Source organism: Salvelinus namaycush, chromosome 27 (genome assembly GCF_016432855.1).
Source record: "Salvelinus namaycush isolate Seneca chromosome 27, SaNama_1.0, whole genome shotgun sequence".
Taxonomy (NCBI): domain Eukaryota; kingdom Metazoa; phylum Chordata; class Actinopteri; order Salmoniformes; family Salmonidae; genus Salvelinus; species Salvelinus namaycush.
The window spans coordinates 18073615-18084569 of NC_052333.1; positions in this window are offsets into that span (position 1 = coordinate 18073615).

Sequence of the window (10955 nt, forward strand, 5' to 3'; positions counted from 1 at the left end):
CTGTAAATGGGATTCTTAGAAGGCGACTAAGGCTTGCTTTAAGAAGAGAATAAGAATGACCCACATTTTAAATTTAGAGTTTCTTATTTTACAGCAGTTTCCATTGATCTGTCCTTATCATGTCATGTATTTCAATGAGTCCCAAATGGCACCCTATTCCCTATATAGTGCACTACTTTTGACCAGAGCCCTAGTCAAAAGTAGTACACTGAATAGGGAATATGGTGTCATTTGGGACATACATCCTGAATCACATCCACTGTAGCAGCATTACGTTAACACTGCCACTCCAGTCTCTTATTATACAGCCTTTTGTCTGGGTCTATTTTTGTCTTTGTTGATTCTAGCATTGCTCCTAAAGTAACTGTCTTATTTTCCCTCACTCAAATCCACTGCAGCAGACATGTTTCACATTGGTCCTCCTATATCCCTTAATCTATTTTATTTGGGGTCTTTTTTATTTGTTGATCCTAATATTACCTCTCTACGGGGGTCGTGTAAGGACTGTGTTAAAGCCCTATCAGTCTATTATCATCATCATCCTTTGGTAGACACCCTCCCCCTCTCAATCTCTTTCTGCTGCCCTCTTTCCCTCTCCCTCTGTTCCTTTGTCTGCCTCATCTCTCCTCCCAGTCCCAGTGACATTAAAGCAGCCTGGACCCCCTCTATCTATCCATCTCTCCATCCCTCCATCCTCCTCCATAGCTTCAGGACCAATCTTACAGCACCTTGGCTCAGCTCTGAACTGGTTTAATCCAATTCTAATGAACTATGTTTCAGAGATGATGACGATAATAGTGACAATGGTAAACGAATCATATTACTAATAATGTATTCTAACCTGTTCTTTTGACTATGACTTAACGATGATGATTACTGTATGTTGAAGTAATGATAGCAACAGTACCTCCGCTGCACTGAAAATACCTATCACTCCTTCCTTGCTAAATACAACGTCGCTTTACAAGGTCTTTAGACTGTTGTGTACACAACCTTTTTACAACTTTTAAACCACACCAGTAAGCCACGTCCAAAAGTAAAAGAACAGTTAACGCAAACCCTCAGTCTACCCTGTCTCTCTCCAGCTCTCTCTTCTCTCTCCAGCTCGCTCTTCTCTCCCCACACCTCTCTCTTCTCTCCCCTCCTCTCTATCTTCTCCCTCCCTCTCTCTCTCTTTCTCTCACTCTCTCCTGTCTCCTGTCTTCACAGAAACTCCAGGCTTCAGCTTGTTGTTCTGCTGTCCCCCCTCAACCCTCTCCCTCCCGTGTCTCTCTCTCTTCACCCCACCCTCTCTCTCTTCTCCCCCTCTCTCGCTCTCTTCTCCTCCCTTTCTCTCTCTCTTCTCTCCCTTCTCTCTCTCTCCCACCTCTCTCTCTCTCTCTCTCTCTCTCTACCCCTTCTTCTCTCTCCCCCTCTCTCCCCCTCTCTCTTCTCTCCCCTTTCTCTATAGTTAAAGTACAAAGGGAAAATAAATAAACATAAGTATGGGTTGTATTTACAATGTTACTTGTTCTTCACTGGTTGTCCTTTTCTTGTGGCAACAGGTCACAAATCTTGCTGCTGTGATGGCACACTGTGGTATTTCACCCAGTAGATTTAGGAGTTTATTCAAATTTGTTTTGTTTTTTAAAACCTCTTGACGCTAGGGGTCAGATTTTTTAAATTATTTTAAATAACGTTCCCAAGGTAAACAGACTATTTCTCAGGTCCAGATTGTAGAATATGCATATAATTTACAGACTAGGATAGAAAACACTCCAAAGTTTCCAAAACTGTCAAAATATTGTCTGTGAGTATAACAAAACTGATTCTGCAGGGGAAAACCTGAGGAAATATAACCCGGAAGTGATTTTTTTTATTTTTTTATCTGTGTTTCCTGGCCCGTCTTTCTTCCATTTAAAGGGGTATCAACCAGATTCCTTTTCCAATGGCTTCCTCAGGCTGTGACCAGGCTTTAGACATAGTTTCAGGCTTTTATTTTGAAAAATGAGTGCGATTTTTCAAAACTAGTCAGGTGTCCTCTGATTAGTTCCTGTGCGTGAGAGGGGTAGCTCTCCATTTTCTTTCTCTCTCGTATTGAATAGATTACGGTCCGGTTGAAATATTATCGATTATGTTTGTTAAAAACAACCTGAGGATTGATTATAAAAACATTTGACATGTTTCTACGAACATTACGGATACTTTTTGGAATTTTCGTCGAACGGAACGAGGCTTTGGTTTTCTGAACATAACGCGCAACCCAAATGGCGTTTTTTTGTTATAAAAGTAATATTTATTGAACAAAAAGAACATTTATTGTGTAACTGGGAGTCTCGTGAGTGCAAACATCCGAAGATTATCAAAGGTAAGCGATTAATTTTATTGCTTTTCTGACTTTCGTGACCATGCTAATTTGGGGCTAGCTGTTGTAGCATTGATTGATACACTCACAAAAGCTTGGATTGCTTTCGCTGCAAAGCATATTTTCAAAATCTGACACGATGGGTGGATTAACAACAAGCTAAGCTGTGTTTTGGTATATTTCACTTGTGATTGCATGATTATAAATATTGTTAGTAATATTTTGCGCCCTGCAATTCAGAGGTTGTTTAGGAAAATGATCCCGCTAAAGGGATCCGTAGCGCAGAGAAGTTAATTCTTTGTGGGTCTGTGTAATCTGCGGAAATAAGTGTCTCTAATATGGTCATACATTTGGCAGGAGGAAGTGCAGCTCAGTTTAGGAAGTGTAGCTCAGTTTCCACCTAATTTTTTGGGCTGTGTGCACATAACCTGTCTCTTGAGAGCCAGGTCTGCCTACGGCAGCCTTTGTCAACAGCAAGGCTATGCTCACTGAGTCTGTACATAGTCAAAGCTTTCCTTAAGTCAATAGGGGGGCGCTATTTTCACTTTGTAAAAAATCGTTCCCAAATTAAACTGCCTCGTACTCAATTCTTGCTCGTACAATATGCATATTATTATTACTATTGGATAGAAAACACTCTCTAGTTTCTAAAACCGTTTGAATTATATCTGTGAGTAAAACAGAACTCATTTTGCAGCAAACTTCCTGATAGGAAGTGAAAAATCTGAAATCGAGGCTCTGTTCCAGGGCCTTCCTATTCATTTGCTTGAAATCTATGGATATACATGCACTTCATACGCCTTCCACTAGATGTCAAGAGGCAGTGAGAGGTGGAATGGGGTGTCTAGCTTGATCTGAGGTCGAACAAGAGCTCTTGGAATGACGTGACCACTATTTCCTTTGTTCAGCAAGGCGCGGGAAGGAACCCTGGATTGCGTTCTGAAAAGCTTTCGTTATAGACGGCTAATATCTCCGGCTTTGATTTTATTTGATACATGTGATAATATCATCGTAAAGTATGTTTTTTCAATATAGTTTTGTCAGATTATTGAACGTTTATCGGGAGTTTTGGCGTTTTCCGTTCTCTGCGTTTGGTGAAGATGGACAACTTCGTGCCACTTGGCTAGCTTTGGTTGCTAATTCGACAGGAGAAGAGGACATTCTAAAACCAAACAACGATTGTTCTGGACAAAGGACTCCTTGTACAAGATTCTGATGGAAGCTCAGCAAAAGTAGGAACCATTTATGATGTTATTTCGTATTTCTGTGGAAAATGTTTAGTACTATTTTCCGCCCTCATTGCAGGCGCTGTCTCGCTATAACGTAAGCTGTATGTCGTACTAAAGTTATTTTTAGAATTCTAACACGGCGATTGCATTAAGAACTAGTGTATCTTTCATTTGCTGTACAACATGTATTTTTTAGTAAAGTGTATGATGAGTTCTTTGATTAGATTAGGTGAGTGTCAGAAATATATCCGGATAATTTTGTGCAGTTTGGCTACGTATTCACATTGTAAAACCACGATTTGTACTGCTAAATATACACATTTTCGAATGGGTATGGGTCAGTCACAGTGGTCAGGTATTCTGTACTCTCTGTTAGGGCCAAATAGCATTCTAGTTCGCTCAGTTGTTTTGTTAATTCTTTCCAATGTGTCAAGTAATTATCTTTTATTTTCTCATGATTTGGTTGGGCCTAATTGTATTTCTGTCCTGGGGCTCTGTGGGGTCTGTTTGTGTTTGTGAACAGAGACCCAGTACGCGTTTGCTTAGGGGACTCTTCTCCAGGTTCATCTCTCTGTAGGTGATAGCTTTGTTACGGAATGTGCAGGAATCGCTTCCTTTTAGGTGGTTGTAGAATTTAACGCCTATTTTCTGGATTTTGAAAATAAGCAGGTATCGGCCTAATTCTGCTCTGCATGTATTATTTGGTGTTTATGTTGTACACAGAGGATATTTTTGCAGAATTCTGCATGCAGTCTCAATTTGGTGTTTGTCCCATTTTGTGAATTATTGGTTGGTAAGCAGACATCAGACCTCGGAACCATAAAGAGCAAAGGGTTCTTTAACTTATTAAAGTATTTTTTGCCAGATCCTAATTGGTATGTCGAATTTGATGTTCCTTTTGATGGCATAGAAGGCCCTTCTTGCCTTGTCTCTCAGATCGTTCACAGCTTTGTGGAAGTTACCTGTGGCGCTGATGTTTAGGCCGATGTATATATCGTTTTTTGTGTGCTCTAGGGCAACGGTGTCTAGATGGAATTTGTATTTGTGGTCCTGGCAACTGGACCTTTTTTGGAACACCATTATTTTTGTCTTACTGAGATTTACTGTAAGGGCCTTCTCGCTCTCTCTCTCTTCTCCCCCCCCTCTCTCCCACACCCTCGCTCTCTCTTTTTTCTCCCCCTTTCCCCATCCCTCCCCTCATATTTTCCTACCCCTCTCTCTCTTCTCTCCCCACACCTCTCTTTTCTCTCTCCTCGCTATCTTCTCCCCACACCCTCACTCTCTCACCCTATCCTGTCTCCTGTCTTCACGGAAACTCCTGGCTTTAGCTTGTTGTTCTGCTAGGCCCCTCAACCCTCTCTTTCCCATGTCTCTTTGTCTCTCTCTATTCTCCCCCCCCCCCTCTCTCTATCTCAGCCTGACTAATGCCTTTTCATGTAAGGGCACATTTCTCCAAAGAGTCACCTTGCTGTCTCTTCTCTCTGTGGCAGTGGGTCAAGGGCCTCGTTTCTCCCTGCATCCTCCCTCAGGGATGATAATTCTCACTTCTCTGCAGTGTGTATGTGTGTGTTGAGGCCTGCCCTAGGGTAGCCTGATCAGGTCTTACACCACCACGGCTGTCCCGGCTCTCTGTGTGGCTCTCTGTGTCCCTTCTTCTATCTGTCGTACAAGGGGCTGGTTGTTCCCTCTCTCTTGCTGCAGTTAATTGTTTTTGATACTCCCGCCGGCAATCAGTATTCAGCAGCAAATAAATCAACGTGGCCAACCTTGATGTTGTGTGGGGAGGCCATTAACAGTGTGTGTGTGTGTGCTTCACCATGAAGGCATGTTTATCTGCACTGCTCTTTCTAGCTCCATACCACACACACTTAATTCATATTTACCACAGGATCAATGTTGCTCTGGGTAGTTTATTTCTGTTTCTTTTTCCACGTCTGTCTGGTGAAAAATGCAACCATTCTATTCAACCCTAATTGCCTCTTTTTTTAAGCTGCATGTGTTTTCCTTAAAGACCCCCAAGCAATTATAACACATTGTGAGGAGGACAGGGGGACATCACCCTCCCCACTTCTTTTGGTTCTATATTCTGGTGAGTGGAAGGACAAAGCATACATTTTCAACATCTGGGATGTGTATGGGAGGGAGGGGGGTTGTGTGTGTGTGTGTGTGTGTGTGTGTGTGTGTGTGTGTGTGTGAGAGGGAGGTAGTGGTAGCAGTGGGGAGTACTGTTATTAGGGACAGCAAACAGCGGCCTCATTGTACACATCGGCTCAAGTTGTCACAGAGGGTGTGTGTGTGTGTCCCTCTCTCTCTCTCTGTCTCCCTCAGTAGGACTGTAAAGCAGGTTCTTTGTGCCTGGCCCCAGTCAGCCTCTGTTATGGGGGAACAATGAAAGATGGACATTGGGCAACAGTAACCACACACACACATACACACCAGCATGGAGCAGATAGAGAGCCTTCATCCAGCAAGGACAGGTCAATGCAGTTTCCATTCAGCCCACAGTGGAAGACCCGCTCTAGGTGACCGGCAGATAAATCCTGTAGTTATGTTGTGTGTGCATGTTTTTGTAAACACCCTGGAAGAACAAGGAGCCGGGGAGGTAGCGTACAATGAGGATTTGTTTATGACACAAATACCCTTTAGTTGTATTGTAAAACAGTGAAATTGCAAAAATGGAAATTGAGAGGAGAATGTCTAACCGGTTTGTGTATGCATGTGTGTGCCAACATGTGTGGGCTGGTGGTTTGTAATCAACACTCTTTGAAATCATTGTAGATAACTCTATCTCTTATCTCCTCCACTGTGCTGCGGAATATTTATTCTGCTTACTGCTTCCTGCTCCAGTGAAGCAGTCACAGGAAATCAGCTCCCTCTCAAATGCACATTAAGGGTGTGTGGGTATGTGTGAGTACATGTGTATGCTTGTGCATGTGTGTGTAACAGGTGTAAAATATACTTTATGTATTTCACCAAAAATCCCTCATATTTATTTTAATGTATTATTTTAATAACAGTTTGCTCAGAGTGTGATGAGGACAGTCAAATATACTTGTATGGAGTCCAGACTGCAGCAGTAACTTTTGCCTTGTATTTGTATCTATTCCATGCAGTCATTAAAAGAGAGACAGCCAGCTGAATTGCGTCCAGAGCCTTATCTTCCAACTACACCTTACCAGAACACAACGCAAAAAGGTACCGGTGCAGAATCGGTTACATGTGCACGTACAGTTGAAGTCGGAAGTTTACACACACCTTAGCCAAATACATTTAAACTCAGTTTTTCACAATTCCTGACATTTAATCCTAGTAAATATTCCCTGTCTTAGGTCAGTTAGGATCACCACTTTATTTAAAGAATGTGAAACGTCAGAATAATAGTAGAGAGATGGATTTATTTCAGCTTTTATTTCTTTCATCACATTCCCAGTGGGTCAGAAGTTTACATATATTCAATTAGTATTTGGTAGCATTGCCTTTAAATTGTTTAACTTCGGTCAAACGTTTCGGATAGCCTTCCACAAGCTTCCCACAATAAGTTGGGTGAATTTTGGTTTGTAGGCCTCCCTGCTCGCACATGCTTTTTCAGTTCTGCCCACACATTTTCTATAGGACTGAGGTCAGGGCTTTAAAATGGCCACTCCAATACCTTGGCTTTGTTGTCCTTAAGCCATTTTGACACAACTTTGGAAGTATGCTTGGGGTCATTGTCCATTTGGAAGACCCATTTGTGACCAAGCTTTAACTTCCTGATTGATGTCTTGAGGTGTTGCTTCAATATATTCACATCATTTTCACCCCTCATGATGCCATCTATTTTGTGAAGTGCACCAGTCCCTCCTGCAGCAAAACACCCCCACAACATGATGCTGCCACCCCCGTGCTTCATGGTTGGGATGGTGTTCCTCGGCTTGCAAGCCTCCCCCTTTTTCCTCCAAACATAACAATGGTCATTATGGCCAAACAGTTTTATTTTTGTTTCATCAGACCAGAGGACATTTCTCCAAAAAGTACGATCTTTGTCCCCATGTGCTTTTTTATGGCGGTTTTGGAGCAGTGGTTTCTTCCTTGCTGAGCGGCCTTTCAGGTTATGTCGATATAGGACTTGTTTTACCGTGGATATAGATACTTTTGTACCTGTTTCCTCCAGCATCTTCACAAGGTTGTTTTGGGATTGATTTGCACTTTTCACACCAAAGTCCGTTCATCTCTAGGAGACAGAATGCATCTCCTTCCTGAGCGGTATGACGGCTGCGTTGTCCCATGGTGTTTATACTTGCGTACTATTGTTTGTACAGATGAACGTGGTACCTTCAGGCGTTTGGAAATTGCTCCCAAGGATGAACCAGACTTGTGGAGGTCTACAATTTCTTTCCTGAGGTCTTGGCTGATTTCTTTTGATTTGTCCATGATGTTGAGCAAAGAGGCACTGAGTTTGAAGGTAGGCATTGAAATACATCCACAGGTACACCTCCAATTGACTCAAATTATGTTAATTAGCCCATCAGAAGCTTCTAATGCCATGACATTCTGGAATTTTCGAAGCTGTTTAAAGCACTGCCAACTTAGTGTATTTAAACTTCTGTGATACAGTGAATTATAAGTTAAATAATCTGTCTGTAAACAATAGCTAACAACGTGTGCCTCATCCTCTTATCCAGCACCTGTACCCACTGGCTGTTTCACACACTGTACACACACACGGATGTGCAAGCACACAAACACAGACAGGTGAATAATGAATGCAGTGTGTGCAGCCAGAGAGTGAGGAGAGGAGCTAGTTCTCCATCATGTTCCCATTTCTCTCTGTGCCTATCAGCGACCAGTGACACGTTTCCCCACAGATGTTTCCCGTTATCTGGGCTTTAGGAAGATGGCAACTCAACCAGTCTATGATTTATACATGCAGACAATACGGTCCAGGGCGGTTTGCTGATATTGCTGAGAGTGCCTCCACTTTACCTCACGAGCACACCGCAGCTGGAATGTCTGCTTGGACGTCTGACAGCGCTGTACCAGCGTCTCTAATAGATGAGGCCTTAGCTATCTCTGATTTGAGGTACGAGGCTATAGAGGATGCTTATCATTATTAGTACCATATCTTAGTAAATCCATGTAATGACTTAGTCATAAACTACATGCACATGTATACTGAATAAAAATATAAACGTAATATCTAAAGTATTGGTTCCGTGTTTTATGAAATAAAAAATTTCCATCCACACAATACGTTTATTTCTCTGAAATGTTGTGTGACAAATTTGTTTACATCCCTGTTAGTGAGCATTTCTCTTCTGCCCAGATTATCCATCCACCTGACAGGTGTGGCATGTCAAGAAACAGCATGATTATTAGACAGGTACAACTTGTGCTGGGGACAATAAAAGGCCACTAAAATGTACAGTTTTGTTACACCTCACGATGCCACAGATGTTTCAAGTTTTTAGGGAGCGTGGAATTGGCATGCTGACTGCAGGAATGTCCACCAGAGCTGTTGCCAAATCATTTTGTTAATTTCTCTACCACAAGCCACCTCCAACGTCGTTTTAGAGAACTTGGCAGTACGCCCAACCGGCCTCACAACCGCAGACCACGTGTAACCACGCCAGCCCAGGACCTCCACATCCGGCTTCTTCACCTTCGTCTGAAGGTCTCCCGGGTGGCGCAGTGGTCTAGGGCACTGCATCGCAGTGCTAGCTGCGCCACCAGAGTCTCTGGGTTCACGCCCAGGCTCTGTCGCAGCCGGCCGCAACCGGGAGGTCCGTGGGGCGACGCACAATTGGCATAGCGTCGTCCGGGTTAGGGAGGGTTTGGCCGGTAGGGATATCCTTGTCTCAGTATGTAAATGTAATAAAATGTATGCACTATACTGTAAGTCGCTCTGGATAAGAGCGTCTGCTAAATGAGTAAAATGTAAATGTAAAATGTAAAATGTCTGAGACCAGCCACCCAGACAGCTGATGAAACTAAGGAGCATTTCTGTCTGTCAGTCTGAGTGTTTTTTTTTTTTTGTGTGTTGGGGGTGATGTCTGGTCTGGGTGTTGGAGCCGGAGCTACCTGTGAGGCCTCAGCCAGTTTGTAGGCTCCCATGCCTCAGCGGGTTAGATAGGCTCCCATGCTCAAGCTGGGTGAACAGGTTCCCGTGCCTCAAACGAGGCAACCGAGGAGGTCTCAGCCGACTCATCAGGCTCTCACTCCTCAGCCGGTTCGTCAGGTTTCTGCACCTCAGCGGAGGCGACCGGTCCTCCGGATCCTCGCGATCGTCCCTGTGGTTGGCGCCCTGCGGCTGGAGCCAAACGCGCCGGGGAGGGGGTACTGTCACGTATGGTCTCTCTCCGGCGCTCTAGGTCGTCATGCTCCCACGCCTCAGCCGGATTGACAGGTTCCCGCACCTTATCAGAGTTGACCGGTCCGCTCCTGATCCCCGGGATCGTCATCTTGGTCGGGGAGGGGGTACTGTCACGTGAGCACCCTCTCTGGCCTCTAGGTCACCAGGCTGCTCAATTGGGCAGCTGTCACCAGTGTTACGCGCATAATGACACTCACCTGGACTCCATCACCTCCTTGATTACCTGCCCTTTATATGTCACTCCCTTTGGTTTCTTCCCCACTCGTCATTGTTCCTGTTTCTGTATCATGTTGGTGTGCTGTTCATGTTTCTTGATGTGTTCCTTTATTTATTAAATGTGTTCACTCCCTGAACTGGCTCCCTGACTCTCAGCGTACATCATTACATGAATAAAGCCATAAAGCCACATTCTGTTGGCTAGGCCTGGCTCCCCAGTGGGTTGGCCTGGTTCCCAGGTGCCCTCCCAGGTCCACCCATGGCTGCGCCTCTTTCCAGTCATGCGAAATCCGTAGATTAAGGCCTATCGAATTTATTTAAATTGCGTTTAGGTTTTTGTTCAGAATAAATGACGAATTATGTTTGCCCAAAATAGCATTTTGTATATTTATGTAATTTCAACGCCATGTCGACCATCCTGAAGTAATGTATCATCATTGTTGCTCCATTGCCCACGGATGATTTCCCATCCTACACATGTCAAAAGAGTCAAGAGTTCATCCCGAAATCCTCCCAAAAATGGCATAGTTGTCCTCCAGTGCCCCTTGCAGATATTTTATTTTTCTTAATGATCTTTTTTCCACCAAACTGCACCAAAAACTGCCCACAAAAGCAGATAGGAATATGGGTTATCAAGCGTTTTCCCCCCTCAGGTCTGTGAGAGGCTTTACGCAAGTCTGTGTTAAGATCGAGCCAGCTCTGTGTGTCTGGTTCAAGAGCCACTCTACCATGCAGCACAACATTGTAAATGAGGCATGTAATGTGCCTCCCCCTTAAAGGGAAGAGACCCATTACTCTGACTGGCCTTATGAAAGAT